Genomic DNA, 23,000 nt, shown 5'->3' with positions numbered 1-23,000 from the left:
CCGGTGGGTGGCAGAGCAGCACATCGCAGGGCAGGAGTCAAGCAGCATGGACAAAGAACAGGCGAGCTCAGGCTGAGGCAGAAAGTCCCACGTGAAACATGATTCTTAAATGCATCTGTGTGTTCGGGATTCAGAGAAAACAGTACTTTGCACTGAGCATCCAGTTTGTTTCGTCATTATTCTGAGCTGGCTGTCTTATTTTTGAGTAAATCAAAATTTTTTGAAACATAACTTGTGATTTTAAAATAATTTCTTCCTTCCATGTCTTACTTGCTTAATGAGACAAAAAGATAGGCATAATAGTAGGTTTCCTGAGAATCTAAGGCAAAAAATACTGTGACATACTGTCCAGTCTATATCTTCTGAGGAGTTCTTTATATGGCGTAGTGTGAAGCCCTCTCACTGGGAGGTTGTGTAACCAGCCTTTGGTTTTTGTGTGCTGAGCAGAGCAGGTTGAAGGTTTTGACAGATGTATTCTGTCACTGGAGCATTAGATATCAAAATAAGTTCTGATTTCCCTGAAATAAACTTAATTTTTCTGTTAAACACTGAAAATACTAGGGTTTAGGCACTTTCATCTATCTACCTGCAGGAGGAATACTTTTAGTGGAAATCCACATTTTTCATTAGTACAAAAAAAACCTGCTCTACCTTCAAACCTTAAAATATAAGTTTCTTTCATATCTTTACCACAGGCAGCTGATTTTCTGCACCTCCCAATTTCTATGGAAAATACTAGCTTGAGTCGTAGTCTCTGTCTTTTTTTTTTTCCTTCTCTTGCTTAAAGACTTTTTAGTTGTTCTTCCTACTCTTCTTTATCCTGAAATATGTGGTACCTGGCAGGGTGCTTTGGTAGCAGAGAGGAAGAAGTTCAGTAGAAGGACTGAACTGGATACATGTAGCAGTCTACAACGCTTTTTAAGGGAGCGAGAAAAAGAACCTTGTATTGCCATAAATAAAAAAGATCATTTAACAGAGAAGTCTATTCTATTTGAAGGGAAATCAGTATTTAAGGAAGGAACAGAGTTACATTTCTGCGGAGTGGAGCTCTGATGTTGTCCTGTACTCTTCAAAAATACCTTCATAAGATGATTCTGTGCAAAACGCCCAGGAAGAACAGTGTCTTTACTTTACACTAGCCCTGTAGACAATTGCAGTATACAGGCTCCAGCCCGCAAAGCAAGACTGCCCAGGTGCAAGTGGAAAGTGCTACAGAAATTCCATTTGTCAACATAAATCATCAGCAAAAATATGTCTTAGTAAAACAATTTCAGTAATGACAACTGAATTTTACCCAAGGTTCATTTCTCAAGGTTGTTTCAGAAGGCATTAAACAAGGATACTGGTTTATTCTCATCCAGTGTTGGAACGTGTAAATTTCCAGTAATCCATGTGTTGCAAAATCCACTTACAGAGATCATTAGGAGCAAAATACACAAGTGTTCTTGGAAAGCAGCTGTGCCATGCAAGTTTCTGTGCTGTATATTTAGGTCAAACTGTAATAGGAATTCCTAGTTTCACTGAAGTTCTTCAAAAGAATCATCATGAAATTTGGAAACAAATCTTCCTGGTTAGATATAAACAAATATTATATATCAGAAAAGAACCAGCAAAATCATAAGAAAAAAGACTGTAAAAACCTGGAGATAATAAGAAAAAAATGTGTATATATCACATCACATATCCTATCACATTATGTTATATTAATTATCTGAAAGCAGATTCTGGATCATATGACCTTGCCAGCTGCCTACAGTTAGAGACTTAGTGATCACTCTGAGAGCAGAATTGCTATGGGAAATCCTGTACAGAGTAATACATGTTAACAACAAAAAAAGGGGACAGTTTAGAAAACATACTTTGATGTTCTTGCCTGGGCAGAAGTCTCATTGTCACTCTGACTAACAAATCAAATGCACTAAGGCATGGCTGACTCATTTCCAGGGGAAGGATGCAGTCTTAGAGATCTGCAGTAAAGTCTGTATTTTGAAACCAAGAATTCCCAATTTGTGTAGCTACAGCTGAAGACAGCTAACTAATCCAGTAATCTGGATCTTACTTGCCAGAATTGCCATGTTTTTCACCTTAAAGAAGTTGCAATTAATGAAACAAGACTTTGAGCTTTGATGTTCCACTTACATTAAAGATTCCTCAAAGTCCTATAAGGAAGGAGGCACAGGTTTTTGGTTAAAAACCAACATGGTCTGATTTGCAGCTCAGCTAAAGAATTTTATGCCACCCGCTTTCACACTGTAAGAGCACAATTAGCATACCTTACAATGAAGCACATTAAAGAAAGACTGTAACATGAAGCCAGAGAAAAGAACAATGATATCTAAAAATATGCATTAATTGAGGAGTGCAGGCCAATTGAAAAGACTGACATAATAGAAACGTGCCCTTCCAGTAATCTTGTGGCTTAAAAATTATTTGCATATCATCAGCCATCATTGCCAATGGCAAAGATATGTTGCCATGACATTTCAGTTGCCCTTTTTTATTCTTTTATTGCCTTTTGGCCATTTAAGGAGCCTTCAATATAAAATTAAACAAAAACAAGCTTTGGCCCATATAATAGTACACTGCACTTTGTAAAAGTTGCACAAATTTTCTTTGATTAACCCATAAACCAGACTTCAGAGGCAAGTAATTATTTGTATCATTTGCTATTCAAGAATGTGTAGAATCTGAGCAGAACATTTTAATTCCTAGTTGAGGGCTTTGGTTTCCATTTTGCAGATTTGCAGTTGTATAACCTATTTGTCAAGGCTAGAGATGCTCATGCAAGAATTCTACACATAAATATCAGAAAATTAAGAATTTTGCATTAAAAGCACCAAATGAGTGTACAGACTTGCTTTAAACCTAGATTATGAAAGCCAAGATATGAACCCCAGCATTCCTATAGCCTTCTTCTGTGTATTTCATTATCTTTCTGAGCTGACAAGCATTTTAACCCATATTTTGCAAATTGAAAAAAAGAGCTCTGTCTCTTCAATAAATCACAGAATCATAGAATCATCTAGGTTGGAAAAGACCTTCAAGATCATCGAGTCCAACCATCAACATGCCCACTAAACTATGTCCTGAAGTACCCTGTCCACTCGCTTTTTGAACACCTCCAGGGATGGTGACTCAACCACTTCCCTGGGCAGCCTATTCCAATGTTTGACAACCCTCTCAGTAAAAAATTTTTTACTGATATCTCACCTAAATCTCCATTGCCTCAACTTGAGGCCATTTTCTCTTGTCCTATCTCCAGCCACCTGACAGAAGAGACCAACACCCACCTCACTACAACCCCCCTTCAGGTAGCTGAAGAGAGCGATAAGGTCTCCCCTCAGCCTCCTCTTTTCTAGACTAAACAGCCCCAGTTCCCTCAGCCGCTCCTCATAAGACTTGTGCTCCAGGCCCCTCACCAACTTGGTCACCCTTCTCTCAACACGCCCCAGCACCTCAATGTCTTTCTTGTAGTGAAGGGCCCAAACCTGAACACAGTGCTTCAGATGTGGCCTCACCAGTGCCGAGTACAGGGGAACAATCACCTCCGTGTTCCTGCTGGCCACACTATTTCTGATACAGGCCAGGGTGCTGTTGGCCTTCTTGGCCACCGGGGCACACAGCTGGCTCATATTCAGCCGGCTGTCAACCAGCACCCGCAGGTCTTTCTCTGCCGGGCAGCTTTCCAGCCGCTCCTCCCCAAGCCTGTAGCGCTGCATGGGGTTGCTGTGACCCAAGTGCAGGACCCGGCACTTGGCCTTGTTGAACTTCATACACTGGGCCTCGGCCCATCGATCCAGCCTGCCCAGATCTCTCTATAGCGCCTCCCTACCCTCAAGCAGATCAACCCTGCCTCCCAGCTTGGCATCGTCTGCAAACTTGCTGAGGGTGCACTCAATCCCCTCATCCAAATCATCAATAAAGATATTAAACAGAACAGGGCCCAGCACCAAGCCCTGGGGAACACCACTTGTGACCCGCTGCCAACTGGATTTCACCCCATTCACCACAACCGTCTGGGCTCGTCCATCCAGCCAGTTTTTCATCCAGTGAAGAGTACACTTGTCCAAGCCATGAGACGCCAGTTTCTCAAGGAGTATGCCATGAAAGACAGTGTCAAAGGCATTGTTGAAGTCAAGGAAGATAACATCCACAGCCTTTCCCTCATCCACTAGGCAGGTCACCTGGTCATAGAAGGAGATCAAGTTGGCCAAGCAGGACCTGCCTTTTGTAAACCCATGCTAAGTGGGCCTGATCCCCTTCTTATCCCGGACTTGCCATGTGAGTGCTCTCAAGACAAACCATTCCATAATCTTCCCGGGTACTGAGGTCAGGCTGACAGGCCTGTAGTTCCCTGGATCCTCCCTCCAACCCTTCTTATAAATGGGAGTCACATTGGCAACCCTCCAGTCCTCTGGGACCTCCCCTGTTGACCAGGATTGCTAATAGATGACAGAGAGTGGCTTCAAGGACCTCTGCCAGTTCCCTCAGTACTCTTGGATGGATCCCATCAGGTCCCATGGATTTGTGAGTGTCCAGATGGCATAGCAGGTCACTAACTATTTCCTCCTGGATTAAGGGGGGTATGTTCTGCTCTTCATCCTTACCTTCCAGCTCAAGGGGTGGAGTACCCTGAGGATAACTGGACTCACTATTAAAGACTGAGGCAAAGAAGGCATTAAGTGCCTCAGCCTTTTCCTCATCACTGGTTGCTATGTTCCCTTCTGTATCCATTAAAGGAAAGATATTCTGCTTGGGATTCTTTTTACTGTTAACATATTTGTAAAAACATTTTTTGTTGTCCCTTACAATAGTGGCCAGATTTAGTTCTAGCTGAGCTTTGCCTTTCTAATTTTCTCTCTGTATGATCTAACAAGATCCCTGTACTCCTCCCAAGTTGCCCGCTCTTTCCTCCAGAGATTATAAACTCTCCTTTTTTTCTTGAGTCCTAGCAAAAGCTCCCCATTCAGCCAGGCCGGTCATTTTCCTTGGTGGTTCAACTTGTGGCACATGGGAATAGCCTGGTCCTGAGCCATTAAGATTTCCTTCTTAAAGAACGTCCATCCCTCCTGGACCCCGTTGCCCTTCAGGACCGTCTCCCAAGGGATTCTCTCAACCAGTGTCCTGAACAGGCCAAAGTTCCAGAAGTCCGTAGTGGTAGTTTTGCTGACCACCTTCCTTGCCTCACCAAGAATTGAAAATTCTATCATTTCATGGTTGCTAAGCCCAAGACAGCCTCCAACCATCACACCTCCCACCTGTTGGAGCAGCGGAGGAATGCACATAAGTCGACCCAATATGAGTGATAGAAGTGATTCAACTTTATTTGCACGGATAGCTCATATTTATACAGTTTGCGATAATTATGCCTACTAGTCCTAATATGATTGGTACATTGCTAATGTTTATTCATTACTAAAACACACCCACTTGTGATTTGCAGCTATGCGTGTTCCGTAACTTTCTCATGAGAACTTCTTCAAAAGTTACTTATGAAGTTATGCCAAGGTCACACCGTCCCTGTCTTTCTCCTGATAACAGCGACCCCAGCTGTTGTTTTTCTCCCAATATCAGTAAAGCCAGCTATTTTCAGCCAAGGCCTAGTCTTGTTGCTCAAACTGACATTCTTTCACACAGAACTCTGCTCGCACAACTTTTCCATAGACCCATGTCCTTTTTCATCAAGCCAATTCCCAACAATTCCCCCTTTTTCTTTTTGTGCGAGTAGAGCTTGGTGTGTCAGCTTTGAGACTCCTTTTATCATGCACCCATAAGCAATTTTAACTATTACACAGATTAATATCAATATACCCAACCATCGTAAGGCTTCCTTAATCAATGACATTAGCCGTGGTGTTATCCCGCCAAATATTGACTCTAACACCCCATCAAACCAACTAGTTTCTTGCTGGATCTTTGTGTATGTTTCTCCAGCCAATCTATTTGTTTGTGTATAGATTGAGGTAAAATTTTAACACCTGCTGTATTGCCCTTTGCAAAGATCTGTGAACACAATTAATTAAGCACAGTAAAAACAACATTATACCTAATAAAATACATAAGCACACAAAAACAGATTTGATTAATAGCTTTAGCTAGTGACACCCAAACATTCTTACTGTCCCATGGCGTTAACCGACGTGGATCAATCACCGGTGTCACTGTCAAGCTGCTTACTACAGTCAGTGTGTTCCATATCAATCTCAGCATAAGGTTTCAAATTTATGGGTAAATCAGGAACGTATCTGCCAGACATAGATGATGTGATTTTTTTGTCCAATTGCTGTCAAGGCTTGCCGTCCCCGTGCACTTAGTTGTCTTGTAGAAGTTAAGCTATCGCTGCCCCTCAATAAATCCAGCAGTGGCTGTAAGTCTGTATTTGTAATACCAAAACAAGGTCGAATCCACTGTAGGTCTCCATTTAAATCTTTCTCCCTCTTTTTATTTTTGAGCAATCCAGGCTTGCTTAATCACTTGGGATGCCATTTTCCTTAATAAGCTGAACAAGGTAAAACTATTACAATAGCTAAAATCACAGTAACTACAATAATGCCCATAATTCTTTGCGCCAACCCGTTACCCCTAATGACCCAGACCATGAGGACTATGAGGAAAATGAACCATCCATACATTCTTGTGCCATCTTGCTCCACGAACTCAGCCCAGCAATCGGTAGGTGCCAGCTTTCCGTGGGCGTCCCCACAGAGGCAACGACGGCCTCACCGTACACCAGCCCGATGCTCTTCGGAAAATCCCCGTATTTATACATTTGCAGAGGAACGGGTTTTAGCACACATGGCCAGCGGGTGCCAAAAGTCCGCCTCGGTTGCAATCTATGACGCATGCACTTGCTGGCCAGGCGCGCTGCACGAGTCATAGCCATCTTGTCTATTGGTTCGTGGGCTTTACGATACAGTTGCGATGCACAGAGAATCTTGACCTGTTATGTTAGCCAAGGTGACCTATACATTAGTTTTTGGCTGACGTAGTATTCATATTGTCACATCATCTATGATGCTCCAGATGATGATGGTCGTGCAAATCGAACAGGAGTCCATTGTGGGCCTGTATCTGTGGAAACACAATCAACCTCGTTCCCAGGTTATTAATGGAAATAGATCTTACCCCTGATTTTGGCTTTAACTAACTTTTACATTTACCCCACACTGTCTTCCCGTAATCACGCTATGTTTAATCAAATTATGCTTAACGCACTTTTTACCTAAAGCAAGTTCTATATACAATAAGGCACGCTGTTCTAAAAACCTCTGAAGGACTCAGTGTCCGCTAGTAATACTCTATTAGTTAGAATCTGTTGGATCAGTGGCTCCAGCACCCGCCGGTGCTGTGCCACTTGCCATTGGGACAATTCTGCGTCCAGCATCAGTGCGAAGCCATGGCTTGACCCACTTAGCCGGGATCTCCCAGTAAGTTTTACTTCTGCTGATCCGCACCATTTCCCGGATTCTGGGTCCTTATACATTACCATGATTCCTGTACTTTGTTGCGTCCTTTCTGCCTGTAAAAGAACATGATGCACTACCACTGGTGGGTCTTTGTGATCACCTGTCAATCTAAGATAATTTAGCACAAATAAGGCTTTGGCCAATCGTTCCTCTGGGAGTAAGCCCTGGGTTCCCCCTTTTTGTTTTTGCAGCATGTTCTTTTAGGGTTTAGTTGGCCCATTCAACAATAGCCTGTCCTGTGGGAAGATGTGGAATACCGGTACCGTGGTGAATTCCCCACAAATTACAAAATCGAGCAAATCGTGTAGAACCATAGGCTGGTCCGTTGTCCGTCTTAATTTCTTTAGGCACACCCAGTACTGCAAAAGAAGCGTGAAGATGTCATTCACTATGTAAGGCCTTTTCTCCAGTTCGTGCCGTGGCCCACATGGCAGCACGATAGGTATCAATACACACATGCACAGAACGCTTTGCACCAAACCACGTGACATGGGTGACATCCATTTGCCACAACTGCAATGGCAAAAGACCTCGTCGGTTAACCCCACGGCCCAAGCCCAGCCCTTCCTTTTGACAATTGGGGCATGCTTTAAAGATACCTTGGGCGTCAGTAAGTGGTAAGTCAAATTGCTTTGTTAACATCCTAGCGGGTTGGTGCAAGAACGCATGTGATTGCCGTGCTTTGTTGAAAACGATTCCCTGGAGGAGGCTCCCGTGGCGCTGCAACCAATTGGTCAGCTCTGTCATTTCCCGTTTCTCATCTGCACAGTGTTCTCATACCCAATAGTTCTACCAGAAGGGTCATATCGCCATTAGTGATACCGCAAAGATTCCGCACCCAGTGGATATCTCCCACAAGCTTCTGGACATCATGTAACGTTGAAATTTCTCATGTTATTTGAACCTTCTGAGGTTTAACATTACTAGCATTTATGTGCCACCCCAAATACTTCCAAGGTGCTGCCTTTTGCACCTTTTCAGGAGTGATTATTACTCCGCGATGGCTTAAGATGTCCTGCAATTTAGTTAAAATCTCATCCTGTGGCAAGTTACTGAGGAAACTGCTTTCTTACAGGCTCTGATGCCCAGGCCACATACACCTGACACATCGTGGGGAAATTGCGCATTCATTGCGGTAACACGACCCAATGGTATCTCTTATAGGGATCTGCCTTGTTAATCGATGGTACCGAAAAGGCGAACCGTTCAGCGCCATCTGGGTGCAATCTTTTAGATTTATAATTAACAAATCCCATTCTTCTGGAAACATAACTGGAGACGGCAAACCTGGCTGCAGGGCTCCCATACTGTCCATCACCGCATTCACAGCTCTGAGATCATGTAACAGTCTCCATTTCCCACTTTTCTTGGGAATGGTAAATATTGATGTATTCCATGGACTAGTAGAAGGGACAACATGTCCCGCTGTCAATTGGTCTTCAACTAACCCTTGTATTTTTAGCAACCTTTCAGAATTTAGCAGCTACTGATCAATCCAAACAGGCTCATCTGTTTTCCAGTTAATTTTCAGAATTGGCTACCCCTCAGTGACCGCTCCTAAAAAGGATGCGTCACTAACATTGCCTTCATTTGGCTCAATAAATCATGGCCTACGAGGCCAAACAATTCAGTTGGGGTAGTCATGACATACGGACACGTCGTAATGTGTTCACCATCGGGGAACACAAATGTAATCAGTAGCTGACTTACTAAGGTGGCTTGTGTGCCCCCTATCCCAGCAATACCAAAATTTGGATTGATCGATGGCCATGATGGAGGCCAAATGCATCGTAAAATAATCGTAACATCAGCTCCTGTATTGATTGTCATCGGTTTCTTGACGACAACTCCATTGGGCCCTTCCAATTGCACTACCTTTTCTGGTTTACCCCTTGTTGTGTCCATGGCAAAGTATACCTGCGGTTTCCCTGTGGAGCCTAATCCACCATCTCCACGTTGTACTTCACCCGGGTTCGGAACGCATGACCTGAATGGAAATAATTGTGCTATTCTGGTACCTTTAGGAATAGAAACAGGAGGGATTACAACATGGATCATAATTTTCACAGTCCCACAATAATCTGCATCAATAAGCCCTGGGAGCACCAGAATTCCTTCTAGAGCTGTTGAAGATTGCCCCATTAAAAATGCACTAAGTCCAAACCCCAATGGTCCCTTTATGTTGACTGCGGTTTCCATATCCACTCCGGAGCTTCCTGCGGTGGCAGATCTGGTGGTTGTGAGGCTGCCTGAGGGCTGGCAGCTCAAGCCCCTTGCATTTGTGTTGCCGCGCGAGGGGCCTTCGCGGTCGGTGTAAAGTTTCCCTTCTTCCTGTATTCTTGGTGGTATGGTTATCTTTCTTACACTTGTTGCAGCACTTACTGTTAACAGTACCTGTACATTTGCTCCTAATGTGTCCACGTTTGCCACAGTTAGAACACTTGACCAAGGGTGTCTTACTGGCCTTGTGTTTCTTTGTAGCTCCTTGGAGAGCTGTGGCAGCATAGGCTACTTTCTGTGAGTCCACTGATCGATCCGTGTATTCTATCATATCAACGAAGTCTGCATTTTTCGGCAAATTACACAATGCTTTGCGTGTCTTTTCAGTAGCATTTTCAAAAGCGAGTATTTTGACCATGTTTTCTTTCATGCCCTCGTTCATGTCAGGGTGGTCATAAATTGTATTCTCCTGTTTCACCTGGGTAAAAGCATGGCTGTGCATATTGTCTGGTATGGTAAGAAAAGCTTGATAAGCCAAGATCTGTGATAGATGATGAACCTCAGTGATACATTGTAACTGAGCGTTCTCTGATGCGAAGGGTCCAGTACCCATCGGCATCTGCGTGGTTACTCCCCATAGGGGATCTGTTTGTTGTCGTGACGTTGCTTGTTCCCTATCACAGAGCTTCTCCCACTGCTGGAAAAACACTAACATTTGGGCGGGTGTCAAAATCAACTGTGCTAGCTGTTTAATATCTTGAGGTATCAGCGTATCAGCAGAAAAAATTAATTGCAGTATTTGGTGAGTTAACGCAGATTTGATTCCGTACTGACTCACAGCATTCCTTAATTTCTCAATGACCTTCCAGTCAAACACCTCCCATTTTTTCTGTCCATTTGATGCAATAACTGGGAATACTTGGAGCATAGTCCCTTCTATAATGGCATCTTTTATTACACCCCTCCAATGTCTCTGCCTTTCTTCTGCAGCGGCTATTACAAGCGGCTATTACAGGCGTCTCCGCGTCTATCACGGGTGCGGTTGGTTTCCCCATCTCTTTTCTGCATTTCCTTTAACAATTCTAACATTGTCTCTTTTTGTTCTATTATTAGAGTAGCCAAGTCCTTGTTTGCATTATTTGAATCAGGGTATATGCTAGGTATAATTTGTTCATGTTGAACGGTGGTATCTGAGGGCTGGTTTTTCGTAGGCAGATTCTTACTCACTCCCTGATTCTGTAGGGTTTCCTTTAATCGTACAGTTAGGGAGGCTTAGGAACTGTCGGATGTCTGATTAATATCGGCAGTCCCAGGGAGTGGAGCAGAAGTCAAGGGCACAAGAGCAGGCGAACAAGCTCCAAAAAGTCTCTCTTGCTGCATTATGTTTTTCTCCCCGCTTTTCCCTTTCGCTTGCGGTTGGAGAGAGAGAGCAGCAAAAGCAGACGCAGACGCTTTACGATCTGCTTTCATTTTTTACAGAGTTCTCTTAATCAATTTCCATAAAGTTGCAAGATCTTTAACTTCTTTAGACCCGTCACTGATTTCATCCCATAGGGAGGTTCCGATAGCATTCCAGGTACTAAGCTCAAAAGCTGTATCCACACTAATTGAAAGGTTTCTGTCCTTGCTTCATTAGTTTTTTAGCTGATTTATCATCGTCAGTTACCATATCCCATAATACGTCTCCTAATCTACACCATTCACTCTCCTCAAATAATAAATCTGGATTCTTAAAGCATCCCTTAACACGACCTAAAGCAACTAATCCCAAAACTTGCTTAACGCAATTTACCCCCCGCTTTTCTAAAAAGCACTGTAATAATTTTAGGGCTACCTCTTGATCCATTGCCGGCCGGCTTCTTGATACTCCTGGGTGCTACCTTGATTAAGGCACCTCGGTTAAAAAGTCTTTGCAGCCTTTTTCCAGTAGCCCTCACTGACGGCGAACCCCTTTTGGACGGTCCAGGCACGAGAGTTAACACACCAACCAAGACGATCAGCGTTCAGTTAATCTTTTGCCCCCCGGTCGCTGCTACCGGTGCTTCTCAGTGTCCGTCGCTCCAATTCCCCTTTCTTCGGTCCCTGTTCGGGCGCCATTTGTTGGAGCGGCGGAGGAATGCACATAAGTCGACCCAATATGAGTGATAGAAGTGATTCAACTTTATTTGCACGGATAGCTCATATTTATACAGTTTGCGATAATTATGCCTACTAGTCCTAATATGATTGGTACATTGCTAATGTTTATTCATTACTAAAACACACCCACTTGTGATTTGCAGCTATGCGTGTTCCGTAACTTTCTCATGGGAACTTCTTCAAAAGTTACTTATGAAGTTATGCCAAGGTCACACCGTCCCTGTCTTTCTCCTGATAACAGCGACCCCAGCTGTTGTTTTTCTCCCAATATCAGTAAAGCCAGCTTTTTTCAGCCAAGGCCTAGTCTTGTTGCTCAAACTGACATTCTTTCACACAGAACTCTGCTCGCACAACTTTTCCATAGACCCATGTCCTTTTTCATCAAGCTAATTCCCAACACCCACCAGTCTTTCCCTGTTCATAAACAACAGATTTAGCAAGGCTCCTCCCCTGGTTGGCTCACCCACCAGCTGTGTCAGGAAGTTATCTTCCACACACTCCAGGAACCTCCTAGATTGTTTACTTACTGCTGTGTTGTATCTCCAGTCTAGAAAGTTAAAGTCCCGCATGAGGACAAGGGCACACGATTCTGAGACTACTGCCAGCCGCTTGTAGAATGATTCATCCATCTCTTCAACCTGGTTGGGTGGTCTATAACAGACTCCCAGCACAATATCTGCCCTACTGGCTTTCCCTCTCATCCTCACCCATAAGCACTCCACCTTGTCATCAGAACCATGTAGCTCTGTACAGTCAAAACATTCCCTAACATAGAGAGCCACCCCACCACCTCTTCTACCTTGCCTGTGCCTTCTGAAGAGCTTGTAGCCATCCATTGCAGCACTCCAGTCATGGGAGTTGTCCCACCATGTTTCTGTGATTGCAACTATGTCATATTTATCCTGTTGCATGATGGCTTCCAGCTCCTCCTGTTTATTGCACATGCTGCGTGCATTGGCATAGATGCATTTAAGCTGAAATCCACCCCTAACATTGGCATGCTGTCCCCAGGCTCATCTCTTGTGCACCTAGTTTTATCCCTTACCCCCTTCGAACCTAGTTTAAAGCCCTGTCTATGAGCCCTGCCATCTCATGAGCAAGGATTCTTTTACCCCTTTGAGATAGCTGGAAACCATCTGTTGCTAGCAAGCCCGGTGTCATGTAAACCTCCCCATGATCAAAAAAAACCAAAATTCCACCAATGGCACCAGCCTCTGAGCCACGTATTAACCAGGTGTGTCTTCCTGTTCCTTTCAGTGTATTTCCCTGCCACTGAAGAGATTGAGGAAAACACTACCTGTGCTCCCAATCCTTCCACTAATCATCCCAGTGCCCTGAAATCCCTTTTGATTGCCTTTGGATTTCTCTCTGCAATCTCATGACTGCCAACCTACACAACCAGCAATGGATAAAAATCAGAGGTCCAAACCAGACCAGGGAGTTTCCTGGGTAATGTCTTTTACCCAGGCCCCAGGGAGGCAGCAGAATTCCCTGTGGGACGGGTCAGGTCTGCATATTGCATATTGCATATTAGCGGTGTTTCTAAAAGGGGAAAAATATCAGCTATAAATAATCAAAAATGCTCTTCACCTTCAATTGTAACTCTTATCATCAGGACATACAGCTCTTCTTTTAACCTTCCTTGTGCTCTCTCATGTGAAGTGATGTGCTCTCTCATGTGACGTGAATAGGATAAACAAAAATGTCTTTATATTATGTTTCAGGAAATTTGCAGTAAAGTTCCCCAAGGCTGTTGGCTAGCTAGTCTGGAATATTAAAAACAAACCACCGTGTGGCACATGGAACAGATTCAAAAGCTTTTGTCAGCTGTGGAACAGGCTGTGACTAAATTCTATTGCAGAAATCCTGTTGAAGGACTGGCAGAAAGTTTTTCCTTGGAGCTGGGCAGCAGGATTAGAAGACAGACAACCCTGGGAGAGCAGTTTACCATTTTGGTAGCTGTTTCAAACCTGAATTGGGTTTTATTTTGTCAAACCAAGCCTTGTTTACATCTATAGCAGTACATAAACCTGGCCAGGGACCATTCCCTGGCCTTGAGGACAACAGGCATGGCTTGGCTTAAGTCCTTACAGCTGAGCCCTCTTATCTTTCAGCGTAGTTTATCTTCATCTGTATGGCCCCTTGAGAACAGTTAATGTCCTACTGTTATTTCAAGGCATGCCAAGATACTGCTTGGGAGAGGGCTGGCTGGTGGTGGTCAGAATCGTGCTCTGGATCTCATGCCAATGTCCAGACACACATGCCCCAGCCTTGTTCTGTGTACTAATTTTGGGGTAATCTTTTTGACCCAGATCCCACTCTATAAGTGGATATAGTATATAGAGTGGATGCAGCATATATAGTGAATATAATATATAGTTCTTTTTTTTTTTTTATCTTTAAGCCTTTTAAATAATTTTTAAAGTGTAAGCTAAAAACTAAGCCTAAGAAGGAGCAACACCTACTAATCTTTCCATTTGTAACCTTTACAGTCAGACTAAATGTCATAAAACTGGCAACAAGAGCTTTTCAAAGTATTTCCCCAGGGTACGAGCTATTTGGCTTTAAAGAGCAAAAGTGGATAACTTTCCCTGTTAAAAAACCTCAAGGCAATCTTGCACAATTTTGATGTATTAAACCAGAATCTTGTGGACATATACAAGCTTTCAGGTGGGGATACGGGTTCCTGTGTCACAAATTCCTGCCCTCTGAAAATCGATATGTTTCCCTCACCTTTTGCAGATCCTTAGAAATAGTCCCTAGATCATCAAGGTTAAAATAAGTCATAGACTAGACTAGACTAGACTACAATATTTCAGTTGGAAGGGACCTACAACAACCCTCTGGGCCAACTGACTTACCAATTCAGGGCTGACCAAAAGGTAAAACATATTATGAAGGGCACTGTCCAAATGCCTCTTTTTAAGGCACTGACAGGCACGTGGCATCAGTCACCTCTCTAGGAAGCCTGTTCCAGTGCTTGACCACCCTCTTGGTAAAGAAATGTTTCCTAATATCAAGTCTGAACCTACCCTGATGCAGCTTTGAACCACCCCCACACATCCCGTCGCTGTATCCCAGGGAGAAGAGCTCAGCAGCTCCCTCTCGACTTCCCCTCCTCAGGAAGCTGCAGAGAGCAATGAGGTCACCCCTCAGGCACCTTCTCTCCAAGCTAGACAAACCCAGAGTCCTCAGCCACTCCTTACAGGACATGCTTTTCAGCCCTTTTGCTGGCTTTGTTGCCCTCCTCTGGCTGCATTCAAGGGCGTTAACATCCTTCTTAAACTGTGGGGCCCAGAACTGCACACAGTACTCCAGGTGATGCTGCACCATCGCTAAATACAGCAGGATAATCACCTCTTTTGACCGGCTGGCTAAGTTGTGTTTGATGCACCCCAGGATGCGGTTTGCCCTCCTGGCTGCCAGGGCACACTGCTGACTCACATCGAGCCTGCTGTCCACCAGCAGCCCCAGATCCCTTTCCGCAGGGCTGCTCTTCAGCCACTCCTCTCCCAATTTATACTTGTGCCCAGCATTACTCTATCCTAGGTGCAGAATCTGGCATTTGGACTTGTTAAATTTCATGCCATTGGTGATTGCCAAATGCTCCAATCTATCTACATCCCTCTGCAAGGCTTCTTGTCCCTTGAGAGTCAATAGCACCTCCCAGTTTTGTGTCATCAGCAAGCTTTCTAATGGTGCATTCAACTCCTACATCCAGATCACTGGCAAACATGTTGAACAGAACTGGCCCAAGAATTGACCCTTGAGGAACACCACTGGTGTCTGGTCACCAGCCAGATGTAGCCCCATTCATGACAACCCTTTGAGCTCTGCCCTTCAGCCAATTCTTCACCCAACACATCAAGTCCCTGCTCATCTCACAGCTGGACACCTTGTCCAGAAGGATGCTGTGAGGGACAATATCAAAAGCCTTACTAAAATCTAGAAAAAATACATCCACCAGTTATGATCAAACACTTATAATCAAACTATCTAGAGGGTTAGGAATATGTGACTACACTCCACTGACTTTTCAAACACATTTTTCTGAATTAGCAAAACAAAGAAACCTCATGAATTCATCACCCATCATGTTCTGTTAGGTTTTTTTCCAGTGTTGCGCTGGGAAGAGGGTATGGCAATACTTTTCCAAGGTGCTTAGCTTTGATGTGTTTTATTCCCAAGGAGCTATTTAATATCTGACTGTCCTTTCTTGTTTCTCATCTACATTACTGACCAAACAGATGCTTTCAGCCAATCTAAACACTCACAGAAAGATTTTTTGTCGGTGTTGATGCTGAGAGGGGAGATGGTGTATAACTGTATGATTCAAGAATGCACACAAGTTGATTTGATCTCAGGTATTAACTGAGACACTGTGAGAACTGCCAAAACACAGGACTACAGAACACATCTCTGTAGGAAACAAAAGTTCACCCATGACATGATAGAAATGGCTTTTCAGCATTAGCAGTGGACTTCCTTCATCAGCACTGTTCTCTATGCTTCCTTTGCATTTCTGTTCAAGCTGTCAGAAACCAGCAGGTTTCCTTCATATTTTCCCTTCAGAACAAGTTTCCTGTTCTCCTACATACTCCTCATCTGAAAAACAAATTCCCTGACTGAAGGTAGGAGATGATTAAGCTACTGACGAAAGATGGGCTTAAAAGCATAAATAGCAGCTTTTGTTATGTCACTCTGACCAACATACTAGAAGCTTCTGGCAATATAAATGTCAATAACATACCATAGCACTTGGTATATTCCATTGTATTTAAAAGAACCATCATTCTCCACAGTGAAGCAGGTGGATGAAAATTTGTTTCAGAAAATAAGTTCAAGGCATCTTCCAATGCCTTTGGGGTCTGCTCCAGGGTCCCATTGCAATGATTATGCTAAATAGGCCCAGTAAAACCCTGAGAAAGTGATCCCAAGATCAAGCTCAGTGTTGGTACAGAAGATGATGGCAACCCTGTATCAGTGATCCAAGAAATTATGCATGCAGTTAAAACAAGGCATTCCCTAATTTTGGTCTGTTGCTGATCTGTTTTCCCTCTTTGCTAGGACTGGTCTACCAGAAGCTCATGAATATATGAAGTATTGCTCTTTTGCTAGTTTCTCCCCAGTTTTCCCTCTTTAACCTTAAGTTCTTCTGATATTTGGGTCCTCTGTCATGAGATATGTCACATGCCTGGAGAGGAAGAGCTACATAGCAGCCCTGGCCCAGCACTTTGTAGGGGGACCCATGTGAGCATAGCTCCTTGTAGACTTTGCATGGCTGCAAGGCAGAGTGTATTGCTGTCCTCTGTTGCCCTGGGTAGCCAGGCTGCCCTGTTGATGGTCTACTGCATTTGAGAGCATCCACAGAACAGGAAAGAGGATGCAACCCTGCAAGTACCAGAAGGACTCTAGGCAAGACAGCAAATATTTCTGTCTATCTGAAGCTTTCAAGAAATTAGCTGGTATTCATGTGGTGTACGGTGAACCATGTAAATAAAAAAAAGGCAAGGTCCTGGAAATGAAGACAGCATTTATGATGGGTCCAGCTTCAGAAGTACAGAACATGGAACAGAAAATACAGGAAGTGGAAAACGAGGAGTGTGCATGATATTGGAATCAGGATTTAGAGCAAGGCAGGAGAGTGTGGGTAATGGCATAGGGTCTGAGACCAAAACCTTAGTTTGGGAAGATGCAGCATATGTAGCTAGGGCTGATAGGTAGTGTTTGCTTTTTTCCACAAATATCTGTGCAAGTTATATGGCTTAGCAGCAAGGCTTGCTTGTCAGCAGGGAAATAGCCCTTGAAAGGATTTTGCTCCCATGAGGTTTTGTCTAACCTTTCTCCCATTGTTGTGGCCAATGACCCGAATCAGGAGAGGAGTTGATGAGCACTGCAGCATGAAGCCCTAAAAAGCTGTAAAATCACAGCTATTTTATGAGAAAGTAGTCTACGAAGTGCAAAAATAGAACAGTGACAGTACAAGTAGAAAGTAAAGCCGTGACCTTTAATCCGTCTGGTTATGACTTCATGCTCAAACTACACATTCAGCAGAAAAAGCAATTTGTACTACGTAAAGCAGAAGCACTTGTGATGAAAGCAAATTATTTGTATGGCTTTCATCTCTCTGCAACATCAGACTTTCTTGCACTTGTATCACCTTACTCTTCTGAATTACTTTCTGTCCAGCAGGGTTTTTTCAGAGCAGATCTCCCATGACAACATTTTGTATTGACGTGTACAAAGAATTTAGTTTTTGTGATAATATCTCTTGAAGACAAAGCACACACAATGCTGGGTTTTTTCCATTTGCCTTCATTTTTTAGCAATGAATAAAATGCTGGGGGGAAGTATGAGACTGGAAGGTCTTTAAGGGAAAAATCCCTAACCAAGTGAACATCTTAGTCCTTGCATCTATCTAGTAAACAATGAATTACAACATGAGTGCTAGCTTGTGGTTGCAATTCTATGTAGAAGAAAACCTCTTGTAGAATATTACACAGAAACATCCAGGTGAAATACAGGAGCCCGTAACCCCATAAATACGTTTTTTTAAGCAATCAGGCCAAAATACCTAGGCAAGAGACAGGCAAATGTGGGAGCATCTTGGAACACCTGGCATTTGTTTTCAAGAGTGACCGTTAGAATTTGTTGTGCTGCATGTTTGCCAAGCCTTTGAAGAACTAGTTTCACAAGGTCAGGTTGGAGGATGGCCTTGTGTAGGCCTGGGAAAATGTGGCTGAAGACAGTCACGAGCATGTGTATGGAATGTTTTTATCTTTAACTGTTCTGCATGAGGACTGGCAAACATCCCAGGTAGGCCAGATATGCCCTCCTGTGTTAGTAGTATTGGCTGTGTGCCATTAGTTCTTTCTAGACCTTTGTTGAAACATATATAAGTTTGGTCTTTTAGTGAAACAAAGGGAATCTTGTACAGATAGCTTGAGCGCTTAATTCAGTCGCCGCAGATGGTGAGCCCGACGTGATCAAGAGAAGAAGACGACACGATTGAGAGAAGAACAAAAGAGGTGATTCCAGAGACCACGCAGTCTAGCAGGGAGAGTTTTGAAGAAGTGGCCACGACTCTGAAAAAAATAGGTAACAGCAAACCCTGTGGAATGGGTGAGTTGCAAGATTGCGGTAGCATGGGGCAATTAGTTTCTCAGGAGCATAAGCTCTACTTAAACGCTTTGCAGCAGATTTTATGGGCTTCTGGGAATAAAATAACAGAGGGACAAATTGCTTCGCTTTTAATATGGGTAAAGGATAATTGTAACTGGTTTCCCACAGAGGGAACTTTTGATAGCAAGGTTTGGGAAAGAGTTGGGGAGCATTTACAAATGCAAAAAACTTTGGCCTTTGGTGTATCAGAAAATTTAATTATGACATGGAGATTTATTTATGCTGCGCTGGGGCATTTACAGCCGGCAGTGAAAATGATACCAATACAACCTGACACTGCTTTTGAGTAGACAGTCTGTAAGCAGCCTGCTAATGAGCAGGATTCTACTTCTGATAAGAATTCTTTTGCATCAGGTGGGGTGGACTCTGAAAAAAAGCCGGATTTATATCCCTCATTACCTCCACCACCGCCTGCACTAACACCGTTAAGGCACACACCCCGCCGGCAGGCAGGCAGCAGGCGGGCAGCACAGGCTCCGCAGGGTTGCCAACCCTCACCACCGCCTGCAGGCCCCCGCCGCCCCTCACCACCGCCTGCAGGCCCCCGCCGCCCCTCACCAACACCTGCAGGCCCCCGCCGCCCCTCACCATCGCATACAGGCCCCCGCCGCCCCTCACCACGGCCTGCAGGTCCCCGCCACCCCTCACCACCGCCTGCAGGCCCCTGCCACCCCTCACCACCGCATGCAGGCCCCCGCCACCCCTCACCACCGCCTGCAGGCCCCCGCCACCCCTCACCACTGCCTGCAGGCCCCCACTGCCCCTCACCACCACCTGCAGGTCCCCTCACCACAGCTGCCTCCCGCGCCCGCTGCGGCCACCGTGCCCGCCGCGCCCGCCATGGCCGCCACGGCCGCCGCCGGCGCCCACCCTCCCAGCCCAATCGCCAGATAGTCCCTCTTCAGGGTCTGCAGAACTTAAAACGGAACCCAGCTGTGCTTCGCTGCCTGTACCTCCTTCTCCTACTAATCCCTCTAACTCTATGCCTCTGCCTAATCCTGCAGCTCCTGCTTCACAGCAGTGTGAAGAAAACCCCATAGTGCCTTCAGCTCTGCCTTTAACAGACTTTGATGCTAAATGTGACAATGCACTTAATGATTTGGGAAAAAATACACATAGCCTGATGCAACGCTGTCAAGAAAAAGCTCTATAGCAAGGTGATAGATACCGTGTTTGCTTTTCCTGTTATATACAAACCTCATAATCCACCACAGCATGACAGTTTACCTTGTGCAATGATAAAAGAATTACAGAAATCAATTCGTGAAAATGGGTTACACAATTCGTTTTACAATGGGAGTCGTGGAAACAATTAGAGGCACTTATACTATTATGACTCCTTGGGACTGGAAATTGCTTATGAAAATGGTGTTGACTTCTGCTCAGTATTCTGTATGGCAATTAGAATACAATGATTTGTCAGTGAAACAAATTATGTACAACTTGTCATCAGGGATACTTATAGATCAAAATAGGCCACCACAAGAACAGCTAGATAATGCTACGTTTACTTGGAATTTTTTAAATCGCTCACCAGACTTAATGGCCAGCAGAGATAGGTTGGCATTTTAAAACTTGTGATTCTATTTCACACAGACCTAAAGTACTGCATAAAGATCCTTTTAGTGGACCTGGTTGGAATGGACCTGTGGAACTAATCACCTGGGGGCGAGGGTATGCTTGTGTTCTTCTTCCCACAGGAACCAAGTGGATTCCACCTAAACACGTGAAGCCGTATCATGAGCTGGTGAAACCACTCGGACAGCCCAATCCCGCAGATGAAGACTCTGAATTTGAAGGAGGAGAGACAAATGGGGAGGAAGCAGCGCATCGAGAATGAAAAAGCTATCACATAGGGACATTTGAAGAGAAAGCAACAACAAGCTAGCGAGATGATGCAATGTGTATCCTACTCCAAAGAATACCTTTTTTAGCATACCTGGCAATAGTGGCCAGCAACAGTATTGTAAGAATTCTGATCTTTTTTCTTTGCAGGGTCACTGTGGCTCGGGTGCAGCATTTTTACTGGGCCCACTGAAGGTGTTACACCTAAGCTACGGTGACTATATAAAAAAACATTTCTTGTATAAGTTTGAACCTGACAAAGATTTGGTGATGATATGTACTTCACGTCCTTATGTTTTTGTAGGAGCTCAATTTCTAGATATTGCCTTATGTAACCATGCTTTTGAAACTAACCTGAATTAACCTTGGTATTTTAGTTGTTTTACTCATAAGAATATATCCGAATTAAGTCTTAGAGTAATTATGCCAATGTGACGTCATGCTGAATTGTGGATCCCTGTAAATATGACCAAATTGTGGGAAGGGGAATCAGGATTAAGTCAGTTATCAAGGCTTTTAAAGTGGACAATTAGTCACCCAAAACAATTTATAGGATGGCTCATTGCCTTTATAATATTAGCTATCATTATTGCAGCTACTGCCGCCGTTGCTACCACGACGCTTGTGAAATCCATTCAAACTGCTCACACAGTAGCTAATGTATTAAAAAATGTTACGGCTGAAATGAATACCCAGGTACAAATTGATCAACAATAGTAGCATGATTGGATGCTTTAGAAGCAGTGGTAATTTGGCTTGGACTGTATTGGGTTTGTGTGGCAAGGTTTTGGTAGTGGGGGATTACAGGGGGGGTGGCTTCTGTGGGGGCTGCTGGAGGTTTTCCCCTGTGTCTGACAGAGCCAATGCCAGTTGGCTCTAAGATGGACCTGCCGCCAGCCAAAGCTGAGTCAATCAGTGATAGCAGTAGTGCCTCTGTGTAAAAATAAAAATTTTTAAAAAAATTTAAAAAAAAATAAACAAAAATAAATTTTTTATTTTTTTTATTTTTTAAAAACGTGGGGGGGTGGGGGGAGAGAGGGAGACACCAAACAAAAAAACAATAAAACAGCTGGAGAGGGGAAAGAGAAGTGTGCTTGCAGAACACATAGAAACGGCAGCTGAAGAGAAGAGTGAGAACATGTAAGAGTAATAACCCTGCAGACACCAAGCTCAGTGAAGAAGGAGGGGGAGGAGGTGTTCCAGGCGCTGGAGCAGATTCCCCTGCACCCCATGGTGAAGACCATAGTGAGACGGGTTGTTCCCCTGCGGTCCATGGAGGTCCACGGTGGCGCAGATATCCACCTGCAGCCCAGGAAGGAACCCACGCTGGAGCAGGTGGGTGCCTGAAGGAGGCTGTGACCCTGTGGGAAGCCCGCGCTGGAGCAGGCTCCTGGCAGGACCTGCAGACCCGTGAAGAGAGAAGCCCACAGAGCGGGTTTTCTGGCAGGACTTATGACCCTGTGGGGGACTCACGCTGGAGCGGTATGCTCCTGAAGGACTGCACGCCGCAGAAAGGACCCATGCTGAAGATCTTCATGGAGGACTGTCTCCCGTGGGAGAGATCCCATGCTGGAACAGGGGAAGAGATTGATGAGTGCTGCCACTGAGGAGAATGAAGTGACAGAGATAACGTGTGATGAACTGACTGCAAACCTCATTTCCCATTCCCCTGTCCAGCTGTGGATGAGAGAGTGATAGAATAGCTATAGTGGGTGCTTGGTGTCAACCCATCACATAGAGATAGATAAAGTACATTACAAAATATATAAGTTTGATCTTTTAGTGAAATAAAGAGAATCTTGTACAGATGGCTTGAGCACTTAATTCAGTCGCCGCAGGCAAAGGTGTGCCTGAGCCAAGTGGTCACTCTAAAAGTGGAAAAGCTAAAACTGGGCCAGAATGCAAAGTTAAATGGTGATAAGGCACAGACATAGTTACTGTTGCCATGGTTTCTGCTTCACTCTCACGCAAGCGCTCACAAGGCTTTCACACCCCCAGGCATGCTGTGTCAGGATGGTCAGGGAACTGCTACAACTCCTGGGACATTGCCAGCCGGAAGCCTCTGCCACCTTGGTTTCTGCTCTGTGTCTCCCATCTTGTGAAATGACACATTTCCATAAGGCCTGCTGCTGGTGTTGATATCATTAG

Source organism: Accipiter gentilis, chromosome Z (assembly GCF_929443795.1).
Source record: "Accipiter gentilis chromosome Z, bAccGen1.1, whole genome shotgun sequence".
NCBI classification, from domain to species: domain Eukaryota; kingdom Metazoa; phylum Chordata; class Aves; order Accipitriformes; family Accipitridae; genus Astur; species Astur gentilis.
Note: the sequence above shows the minus strand (reverse complement) of the source record.